Genomic DNA, 12,589 nt, shown 5'->3' on the forward strand with positions numbered 1-12,589 from the left:
TATGACAAATTTTCAAAGAATGTGCAACACAGTTATTGTTGCTTGCCTCCTTAATAGGCTGTTACCTTGTGGACCGTGAAATGCAGAGACAGGAAAATCACTCTTTTGGAGAAATAATTCATGTTCTGTCGACATCCATATTAAAAAAGAGAAAGTATTTTTTTTATACTTTGGAGTTGAGATTAGTGTTTTGCTTTCCAGGGGATGCAGCGCTGATGAGTCTGAGGGAAAGTCAGCTTTTCAGTTCATGAAACGGGAGCCGCTCTATGATATGTCTCTCTTTAAAGCAGACAGGAAAATAATCTTTCTCTCTGAATTACAAGCTTTACAAGCTACTTTCAGTGGTTCTGGATAACCAACCCCTGTCACGTTCCTCTCACCTGTCAAATTTCAAAGCAGCTTTTCAACAAGTATAAAATTAGTATGATTTCCTGAAACTGTCATTTCTATAGATATATAATGTGTAGAATTTGTGCATTGTCAGAAACTAAAAGAATCCAGGGTCTTAGTTGGAGTTGGCTTGGTCTTCAAGCATCAGCGATGTCCATTTGCTTCGCATTCATTTGTGTTATATTGTGAATAGGACACACCTCCCAAGTTTTAGTCATATAATCTGTTTTCTTCAAGTGAACACATGTTTTGGTATCAGCCTGACAAGAAAAGTAAAATATAAAAATCTTCAGATTTTTTCTTTTCCAGATTTTCATTTACTCTTTCTTCATGGAGTGGGATTAAGCTGTTGCTGTCATTTCACAGACAGCATGAGCTCACAGAACTGGGAAAGGGGACATGGGGAGAGACATCAGCTGTGTATTGAGGAATTTGGGCTGCAGTTTACAAAATGAAAGGTACAGAAAGCAGTTCTGGCCAGGGATTTTTTTTCCTCAGGAAGGTACGATCTGGTTACCTGTCTTTTCAGTGCACACTGCTAGACTCCATCTGGGATATGAGGAATGAGTGCCATGTTAAAAAGCAGAGGGGCAAGCTGGAGATGATATTGTGTAGTGCAGAACAAGCAGGACTAATGCCATAAAACTGCAGGGTGAGATGGTATGTGTTGTTTTTCATGTGAAAACCTGGAAAAGCTGTAGGGCACCAGGGGACCAACAACTCAACCACTATTTAATCAATTTTTCTTATTAGAATTGGAATTTTGGAACTTTTGGATTGGCACAGCTGTGGCTGGTTTGCCACATGAAAGGCACAAATCTAATTTCTTCAACACAGACTATGCATAGTCATTTTTCTATATTGCATTGGTTTTAATGCTTTCAAAAAGTTTTAGTGGTAAAATACTTTAAAACTTTGCTGACATCTAGTAAAAAGGTAATGTAAATTTGAAAATGAATATAAAGGTAATAAAAATACTTTGTTCTGTCTAAAGACAATGATATCTTAAAAGGTAGACTTTGTGAAAATTCATTTTCTAAATGCAGCTGAATTGAACTCCATTGGCACAGTTTTTAGCTGAGGAGTGTTGTTCTCAGTGCAGCAACCTCCAAAGGTATCAGCTGTGTTGTCCCATGGACACAGTGGGCCAGGCACATACTTACCATTTCTCTTTGCATCCCATACCCTTGTCATCCTCCCCCATGTAGAAGGACACCAGGCACAAATGCTCCTACATGAATCTATAATTCACAGATTTACAAAACTATTACTCACCCTGTGTATACTCATTCAGAATAGTATTGTATTCCTGGTCTTTTCATGCCACCCCTGATGCTACCCCCCAAGATAATAGCCTCCCAAGTGCTAATTAGGCAGCCTTATTAATGCATATCACAATTAACTTCACCTGTTCTTTTGCAATAACTTTGCAGCTCTGGTTCTTACCTGGATATTTGATAATTCTCAGCTCCTTTTAGTAAGTACTAGGCAAGACAATTGTTTCTCTTTTTTTGTATGTATGTGTGTCTTAATTTTTATCAAATGTAGTACTTAGCACTTCGTTGTGTTTCTTTTTTAAAAAATACTAATTTCAGACCATTTCTCCAATGCATCAAAGTTACTTCAAATTAATTTTAACTTGGGTCCATTAGATTTCCTTGTTTTCTACAGAAACGTACTAGCATCTTACAGTCATAGAATAGTTTGGGCGAAAATGGACCTTTAGGGGTCATCTAGTCCAGCCCCCAAGATTTTAAGAAAAATACTGAAATGTGTTGCCATCACAGAATTGCATGCACACGTTTATTATACATGTGTTTACATATATGTCTTTTTATATATAAACACAAACCCCGTGGTTGTTGGGGTCTCCCCCCCTGCCATGGAGCCCTGGGAGATGGGCCCTGGGGGGGAGACACGGGGTTTCCCTGTCCCTGTCTCATTTCCCATTGGTTGTTTTGTGTTCCCCGGTGTGGCCAAGGACCCGGGGGTCCTGTGACTGCGGAGTTCCTGAGCAGAGCCTTGGCCATGCGGCTGGAGAAATAAACATCTCTGAAACATCTACCACGAATCTGTCCATATATACTTCATTTCTACGGGACTCCTGGTTTGATATATGCGTGTTACAGTAATCCCCGCTGCAACACGTGGTAGCCAGTGACTTTCCTCAAGCACTCCTGATTACATCTATGCATCTAATTTTTCTTAATATTCCCTAGTCTTTTTTCCTGTATCCTGGCCTGCCGCTTTGAGAAGAGGAATATTCCAACAGCTTATTTGTTTAATTTCTCTCTTAAATGACAGCTATAAATTTTCCTTCTTATTTCCATTGTCTGTTACACATTCTCAGTTTGCTTGGCTTTTTCCCTGTCTTCCTGTTGTAGATTTTTTTTGTTATGCTTCCTCTTCTTTGTGTGCTGTTGTTCGTCTGCTTTTATTCTGAGTTTGGTAATGAAAGAAATCCAGCTTTCTCCTCTCTCTGAGTCTTTTTCTCCTTCTACGTTACTATTTCTCTAATCCACTGTTATTTATCATCTCACTCCCACTAGAAAAGTCACTTTTCTTAGACATTTTAGAGAAAGAGCTGTTGCAAGATTTAAAACATACTTAAGTCACCCCACAGCATAAATTTATCATTTTGGAAAACTGTATTACGTCCAGGTTTGCTGCCTTTTGTAAAAACCTGCAATCTCTGGCAGCTCCGTAAGTTCCTGATGTTTGCATCTATACAAAACACAGTTATTCCAAACTCACAGAAAAAGGACTTTTGTTGCACAATTAGTAGTTACCTTCAGTCATGCTTTATTTTTACCAGATTTTGATTAACACAGTGCTTTCAATCTGTGTTCTCTTAACTTGCTAATCAACACAAAAAGCTTGTGGGTGTTTTCTCTCCGTTGCATTTGCCAAGGCGGCAGTATCTGTGATGCACATTAGAGATAAATGTGCCGAAAGTCAGGTGCTAATGCCTCCAATGCACAGCTATCCTAAATAGAACAGCTCTTCAGCAGGACAGGAAGAAGTACCCTGAAAGTTGGCTTATTTGCTTAAATGGAATTAGTAGAATTTCTGCTTTTAACGAACAAATTAGGTTATGTTAACATCAACCTGAAATAGTGAGGAGTAAGTTTTGAAGTGGGCAGGATATGCTGCTTAAATATAATGTATTTCTTCAATTTGCTTTTAGTCTCTACAATCCTTTTTTTACTTCTGTATCTTTTGATTCAACTACATAAAAGAGGATAGGGTTTATCTTTGGCACACTTGTTTTTGGGAGATGTATATTATATCTGAAAAAATGACAAGGTATAACTGCCTCATAGACTTCATAAAATTAGCTTTTAAGCTGTGTTTTAAACTCTTTTGAAGTACTTGACTATATTTCATGATTGTGATTTCTTTAACCTGTCTGCTACCGGGTGTAAAAATTAAATGTAAGGTGGGAAGGAAGGAGTGGAATCTGAATGCTGAAAAATGGCCACTGGTCTTGCATGTAAAAAATAATCACTATGCAAATGACCTTTCCTTTAAGAAATTTTAAAATAATGAAATCACTTTAATATACTTCTAGCAGGTCATTCATATAAAAGGGTTTTTAAATTAAGTTTCCTGAACAGTAATATTGCAATGAATCTGAACTAGCAATGTCAATAGTTTGTTTAGTGGGTAAATGTTAGACCATTACATGGTTGAAGTGTTCAAGCCTGTCCACCTCCGAGTGAGCTCTTAGAAGTGTGTGGACACCCTGGTCTTGTTTTGCTAAGGCTTTTAAACTCGGACATGTGTCTAAGTAGTCTTCTGTTGGTTAAGTAGAAGCACATTGATAGTGGATTTAGATGTAGCGGTGTTTAGCCCACTGCAAATTACAATTGAATTCTCCTTTGTTTTCCCCCATGAAAAGTCACCCTTTAGGTGAGGGCTGGACATTGCCACAAGGATGAGGAACGATCCAGGAGGCAGCAGGTTCCCCTCCTATGGCTTGGACAGAGAGGGGTATGAGATCCATCCCCATGTGAGAGTTACTTCTGTTGTATTTCATGTAGCACATGTGGTTCCTTTTCACAGGACTGGTTTTGAACTCTTGAGGAATGTCACATAGCTTACTTCTGCCAGCATTTTCTTTTTATATGGAACTTTCTGCAAGATTCCTGTTCCGATCTTCCTTCATCCTATGCTTTTTATTACTCTTTGAGAGAATTGGCATATTCTGACAGCAATTTTTTTTTTTTTTTTAACCTGTATTTCATTGATAAATATACATGTTTTACGGACTACATGTGTGGAAAGTTTTTAAGGGAATCTGGGCACTGATGCTCACTTAGTCACTGCTGAATCAAAAGGGATGGATTTTGATTAATTTGAAGAAGGCAAGAAACTTTAATTGAAGTTTTTGCAATTTAGTGACTGGTTTATTGTGTTGTTTGATTGAAAACATATTTCAGAAATTAGTGTGAAATATATGGTTTTAAACTCACTTGTAAAAACCAAGAGTAAGCATATTTAAAAATTGATTCGAGCTGCATGAAGCTGCTCCCTGGCAATTTGAACTCTGAAGCATATGCCTTCACAGCTATCTCACTCATTGCTGTTTTGCCCATTTAGTTTGCAGCTGTTTCACCTTGTTCATTTGTGCCGACCTAGTTTTTCTGATTAATTTAGTTGGCCATGGCAGAGAAGGGGAGAGAAGAAAGATAAAAAAGAAAAAAAGAAAAAAAGGGAAAAAACAGAAGAAGAAAGAAAAAAGTTTTTGCTTCCAGTTCTGTCAATGCACTCATTTTTCTCCATTGCAGCTTTCTCTGTTTTTTCACATCTTTTAAGCTTGGGATTGCTCATACACCATACTGTGGCGCTGCATGATAATCAGCTTCAGCAGACGTGTCTCTTAAGGCCTCTTCTCGGGGCAGAGACAGGAGGGTTTTTACAACAACAGGGTGAGCATAAATGCATTCTTTGGGAAGGTAAGTTTATACTTCATCAGGGAGCAGCATGAGAGGAAGTGGTGTTTTATTAAAAAAATCAAAATCCAAAAGACAACTCTCTTCAAGGAACTAAGAGATTTGTGAACTAAATAGCTGTCGTGAAACCCATATTTTCTGATTATTTTGATTTTTTTTTTACAAAGCAGAAGTTGAATTATCCCATTCCCATCCTTTAAATAAGAGTTTGGGATTTTTTGGTAATTGATTTCTTAATTGAAGTTGAATAAATTTTCCTGTCCTGTTGAGTTATTCTGAATTTTTTCCTCCCACACACCAATATTCTTTTGCTTTAGTAACTAAACTGAGATAACCCTTATTCGAACAACTTCCTAGTTAAGAATGTCTGATCTAGACAATTCAGTGCTGCTCTCTGCTGTGTGGTGTGAGTTACAGAAAAAAAAGTGTTAAGCTTAACATATTTGCTAATATATTTTCAGTACCCAGCACAAAATGCTTCGAGTGTACATCTTCTCCTGTCCATAAAATGCTTTCAATACTAAAGGAAAATCTCTGAAGATTGCCCAGCGCCTTCATGGTTTGGGGGCTTTTTTGCTCATGAAGTGGATATTAACAAAAGAAAAAGAGTTCATGATAGCTTAGCCAATGTTGCATAAGATAATTGATTTTTTTTTTTTAATCCACAAAGATTTTTTAATTTGTTTATATAGGAATCCAGAAAAGTAATTTTTTTTTCTTTTTTTTTTAACCTGATGATTAGCAAAAATTATAAGAAAAATACACAGAACCATTTCATTTCACACTTGCAATGAAGGAGTTGAATTACCATAATTTTGACAATGTGCCTTTTATGAATTTGCAGTGACTAAAAGAGACTTTATGGAGCATGAGTGTTTGGAGCACAAGTGTTTCAGAGCAATTCAGAATTATTGAAGAGGTACAGGTTTTGTAAAGTGCTTCAGTTTGTTAGTGACTCCAGCAGTGTTGTAGTGAGTTTTGTAGGACTCTTACCAGGGTCATGTGAACACCCTATAAATGCTCTTGTAATTTTTCCTGTCTTTTTTTCCCATCTCTGCATGTTGGTGCTGTTGCTGTAAGTCTCCCTCGACTTATATAAATATTTCTGTTGAGCAGCAGCATCCCACAGGCACCCTCAGCCTGGTCAGGCAAATGGGAGGGGGATCAGTGCAGCTCTACCACCATTCCCTGGTTCTGGTGGTGACACTACTCATGTGAAAGGGGCATCACCCCCTTGCTATAGAAAAAGAGGATGCGTTTCACCCTCCCATATCTGAAGACTAAACAGCTTGCAAAACTGAGATGAAAAAAAAATTACTTTCTAGTTAGAAAAAGAACAAAACAAAACAAAAAACCACAACTAAGTTGTCACTTTCTTACTAACTATCCTGGACATGAAATTACTTTCCTATTCAAAGTGGTCTTAGGAATTGTAGAGAAACTGTCTCATCAGACGATGGTGTGGTTGAGTGTAAATCATGGCTTTCCCTCAGTTTTTCATCTTATTTTGAAAAGCAACAGGAGAATAGTTCAATTTCCTTAACAGTTTCAGTTGTCCATCCTGGTCTGGCAGGAATGCCTCAAAGTTGTGGATTTATAATATAAACATTCTGCCTTGAAATAACTAGCATTCACATATCCTATCAATAGTGCATTTTCTAGTCAATATTACACAGAATAAAGTAAAATTTCCTAACAAATTTACACCAAGTTTACTGCAAAAAAAAATTTTTTTTCAGCATTACACATTTGGAATTATATGTGCCTTTTATTTCATGGGTTGCTTTTAACTTTTGAAATCCAACATCTTCTCAGCTGTGCTTCAAATAGTATTTTGTCTTCTGAATGAGTATAAACCCAAGATCATAACCAGGATCAAAGTGTGGGCAAGGTTGCAAGGGATCACTGGTGGGGTTATCTGGTCCTACCTCCCTAGCCTCATGTTTGCCTGTTTGGAAATGTGTATTTGTTTTCTCAAGGGTTGATTGCCTGGAAGCAAGTGACAGCAATTTGCTTCCATCAATGGTGATGGGAACTTTCACCCAAGGGAAAAAGAAAAAAAGTATCAACAATATTCAGATAAAATTTGTATTAGTATTTGCTCAGGTCTACCCATAATAATGAGTCCTTAGGCTTTCCTATTTAGAGCACTTTTATTAAGGACACATTTGTGAATTAACACAGATATGCCGTACACTGTATAGCTGTAATTTTGAAATACCGTCAGTAAGACTGGGCAGACTAGTTTTTATTTGTTGCCATGGATACATCTGACCTTTTTAGGACTAAGAGGAGTGTTAAAGAGAAAAGTGGCAGTAAGTCAAACATAGTTATGCAGTCTTACACACATATAATTTAAGAAGTCCTAGTCATAAAGTTACAAATTCCAAGAGGTTTGAGGCATTGCAGCTGGGTGGTGAAGAAGGCCTACTAAGAGCCCCACTCAAACTGCTCTCAGACTCCTACATGAAGGGGTGAGAGATTTGGCGGTTGGAAGGCAACAAAGGCTCATTTTCCTTTACTGTAGTATGCAAAGTTTACCCACCATTCAGTCAACAGGTGCCCACCCTGCGCCCTGGCTGCCCCCATAGCACTGGGAATTTGCATTCCCACCAAGGAAGCACAACATGGTGTAACAAGAGTGCAAATTCTGGTGAGGGAAGGAAGAAGTGATGTTAGGACAGGTGAGAATTCATCTGATACGGCATCAAGGACAACAAAAAAAAGGTATGTACTGGAATTGGTGGCAGAGCAAAATGCAACAATATGAGACATGCTGCAGGTATTTTTTCCCTCAGATTTGTGCTGTCTCTCTGCTGAGGTTGGTGGGCAGATGCATTCATTGCAAAATCCTGTTCTGGCTGTACCAGGTTCTCTCTTAGAGCTTATTTCAATCAGTCAGAGTAATTAATCTTTAGGGCCACTTTGGAGCTTCCAACAGCACAATTTTACAGGTTATACAAATCACAACCTCAAGGTACCTTCTTCCAACCTCAAGGGACCTTCTTCCATCACTTTTTCTCTCTTCTGTCAAAATTATTTTCTACTGTTTGTCTTCTTTAGGTTGACCAGGTCACTACACATCACCAGGAATATTCCTCACCCTTTCACAGCTGTAACTTTTCATCATACTCTCCTTTCTGAGAATTTAGCAGCATCATTACCATTTGGGATACCTCTGCCTGCTCCAGGAATGTTTCCCCGAAACCTTGTTCCTCCCTTTACTGCCATTGCTAGCATCTTTTGGGCACTACAGCAAGTCACTCCTCTGCAGGTTATTAGTTCATCATTCCACCTGCTCTTGAACATTGATCCCTTCCTATATATGTGTATGTGTAGGGTTGTGTATATAACAAAGCAAAACAGAAAAATTACTCACCTCTTGATGTAGTGCTCTTTCCTCCCATCTACCACCCACCTCTTCCCTCTGAACACAGAGAGCTGCTGCCACCTCATACATATCTTTTGGTTGTTTCCAGAATTCCCAGAAAAATATCCCTTCTGAAAACTGCTGAGCTTTGGCCTCAGCAGCAGGATTTGATTAATAGATGGTTCATTTTGCCACTGAGCTATTCATCAGTGCTTATGCACCTCATGGTGGTGATGCCCAGAGGATGTGTATGTGTCCCCCCGCATGAGGATCAAGCCCATCAGCTTCTGAGATAAGATAATTTAACTCCCTTCATCTAGTTTTGAGAGATGCTGAGTGCACAGCTGAGGGTTATGGCTATAACAGACAGCTGCCCTGCTCTTCCTTTTAAGTTCTCTTTGCAGCTTAAGCCTGTCTTGGCTGATTTGCCTGAGTGCTCTAAGTTGTTTTTTGAACAAAGAATGACAAAAATACAGGAAGAGGGAAATCAGGTGAGAAGTGGGGCTTTACGGTCTTTGTTGCTGTCATAGAATGATTTGGGTTGGAAAGGACCTTAAAGCTCAACTCATTCCACACCCCTGTCATGGGCAGGGACACCTTCCACTGGACCAGGTTGCTCCCAGCCCCGTCCAGTCGAGCCTTGGACTTTCAGGGATGGGGCATCCACAGCTTCTCTGGCACTGTCCCAGTGCCTCACCACTCACAGCAAAGAATGAAGCTGTTATTAACAGTGCTAACAAAAGTGTTCTAGAAACCTTGTGCTGCACCTAGAACACATCAGTGCATCGATGTTAACAGCCAGCTTCTTGTGCATTGCTTTGAGATTTACAGCTCATGGAAAGCCTTTGATACATCACTCTAAGCATAGACAATCATCTTTTCAGGACAAAGATCTCAGCAGTGTAAGAACGAGTAACCTACCGACAGCCCAATTTTCAAAGACAAAAATTAATTTTATAATGGTTTTCAAATAATTTTTCATGTATTTTCATTTTCAATGATGTGTGAATTAACTGTGAGACCTCTGGGTGAGGGAGTAGATCTACATGGCCAACCTCAGTGGTCCAAAACAGAGAACATTGATCATTGAAATGTAAAATAATTGGCTGACTCTGAATTTTTGTTTTATTTTTAATTATTCCTATGTCACCCCAAGAAGGAACCAAAAATACCAGTGGAGTCAAATTTTCAGTTAGTTGAAGTTGCTAAGATCCTTTTTAGCCATTACCTTGTATATGCTTTATACTACCAAATGGCCCACATTCAACAAGTTCATATTTTGAGAAAAATAAGCCTTTGGCCAGAAGAGTGGTATATATAAATATATACCAAAAGCTGAAGGCAGTCCATTTGTTGCCAGTTTCTTTTGGAATTGACTGGAAAATGCAGTGGCAACATTAATGCCTTAAGAGGCCTCCTAGAAACAGAGACTAGACAGGAGTAAAGGATTAAAAGAGGTATTTATTTGAAAGGCTTTCAAACGTACACCCTGGGGACCCTGAAGCTATTCTCAAAAATGGACCCCAGGTCACAAGTTCTTCACTCTTTTATAGGTTTGGTTCATTTGCATAGCAGGGTTAATTCTCCAATTAAAGCTTCAGTTTTCCCCTGAGCTTACCCCCCCATTAGTGGCTCTTTGGTTTGTATTTTCGGCCTAGGACAGTCTTGGTGTCCTTGGAAAGCAGGGCTTCAGAGGCTTTGTTATGTCTGCCTAGCATGAGAGAGCAGAAGTTAACAGGCTGCAAGAAACTTCAGAGTCACACATCAAGAAGTACAGAATTTGAAAAATATAAAGGTTAAAAGCTAAGGCATCAATATCTCCTTGTTTTCCTGCAAGTGACTCAAATATATTCATTGATGAAGGCAGCAGAATTACTCATGTTTTGTGTTAAGCATCGTTAAGTATGCTTAGCTGAAGTATATTTAATTAAGCATAATTAAGTAAACTTAATTATTAAACTGAAAATGCTTTTGTATCTGCCTAATCAAAGTTCAGAGAGTTCAATAATTGAGCCATATCCTTCTGTACCTTTAATCACCTGCTTAACCCCAAATAATTTTAAACAAAGTCTGACTTATCAAAGCAAAAAGGTTGGTTTTCTTAATTTTGAATTGCATCATTACAGTACTCTGCACATCTATAGGTTTACAAAATAAACAATTCTTTATAGACTCTGAATGAGCTCTGCAAAGTGAACTAAATAAAAACTATTCAAAAAATAGATTTTAAAAAAGAAGAGGAGGAATTGAGCCTTCCGTTTCCTGTGGCTGTAGGTGTACTTTGTTGCTGGCTGCAGGGCTAACCCCAGCAACAGGTTGTGATGTTACTTAGCTGACTTGAGAATTTGACATTGTTAGTAAGTGGGTTTGGTTCTAATTTTTTTAGGCTGTGTCATGTTCATGGCACATCACATGGGACTACCAAGGGGCTGCAGCCATTTGCTTGAGACTTTTGGGGATACTATGGCAAGCAGAAGTGGCTGAGAGCTTCCATCAGCTCTGGTGTGTGGATAAAGGATTTCAATGCCCCTCAATGTCAGTCCAGTATCGTTTCTGGGAATTTTTTCTGCATTTGCTGACTGACAATTCACTTGTAATAAATGGTTCTGAATATGTAAGAAGAGCCTCTTGGGAAAAAAATAGGATAATAATAAACACTCAATATTTTAACAAGGGGATCCTACAATATTTCTGTTTTATCCCTTTTGACCTGTAAGAGGGAAAAACTTGTCTCTTCAGGAAGGTGTGGATTTGCAAAACATAAAGGTTTGTTTTACATTGCTGTTGTTGATAATGATAATAATAATAATCATTCTTGTTGACTCCGGTGAGGGAAGACATGCAGACAATCAGTGTGATTGATAATGCAAGCTTCGGTTTATTGAAATCAAGACTCTGCTTTTATACACTCAAATATGCATACTTGTCACTTCTCTATTGACGCTGGGTAAAAAGCTACATTTTGCACATACTGCTGATGTTGCAATTTGGGAAATCAGGATTCTTCCTCATCTCTCATGGTCAGTACATCTTGTCAGCACGTCCTGTTGTTTATCTATAACAGGATTGTCAAGAACACTGTGTTTGTGTCCTTGCCTTTCTTTATTCTCATGATTTCTGTTCTCACGATTTCCTTTTTCTGCAGCTAGCAAAAGGCCTGCTGATTTCTGCAATTAGCAAGAGGCCTGCTTATGTCAAGCTAAAAAGGTGTTAGCTTGTACAGCTCTTCCAGAGACCCATGTCCCTGATCCTCCAACCATTCCTCAACAATTCCCCCTTTTTTTGCAAGCAATACCTGGTTCGTCACAGACGTAGGGATTTTGTATATCATTCTTTGCAGGCATTGGCACAGGCAAGGTAAGCACACTATTATTAATAATATTAGTAGTCCTACGGTGATCAAGTGTTGTACCAGTGAAACTAACCATGGTCCTAAGCCTAGTGATTTCAACCATCCCTCTAAGCCAAAACCATCTTCTTTCTGCAATTGTGTGGTTAATTGATGCAACTCATTTATCTGCCTGTGAATCAATCGGGAATGATCAGATAAATTCATACAGCACATTCCTTCAAAATCTTCGCAACCATGTCCTTGGGCTAATAACAAAAATCAATCGCAGCTCGGTTTTGCAAAGTAGCATGCCTCACTGAATCCACATCTACTAAGAGGTCTGATAATGCCTTTGACGTTGCATTAGTTTGCTTAGCAAGCCAACAGCCTAGCTTGTTTAGCATGCCAAGGGCTCCGGCAGAAGCAACTCCAGGGGTTAAAACAGACGCGCTTATTATGGCTCCAGGGGACCAAAATTTAACATTATCTCAGCATTCAGCTGTGAACTGATGAGCCATACGCCTTACTCGGTGATGTCGGGTC

Source organism: Corvus hawaiiensis, chromosome Z (genome assembly GCF_020740725.1).
Source record: "Corvus hawaiiensis isolate bCorHaw1 chromosome Z, bCorHaw1.pri.cur, whole genome shotgun sequence".
Taxonomy (NCBI): Eukaryota; Metazoa; Chordata; class Aves; order Passeriformes; family Corvidae; genus Corvus; species Corvus hawaiiensis.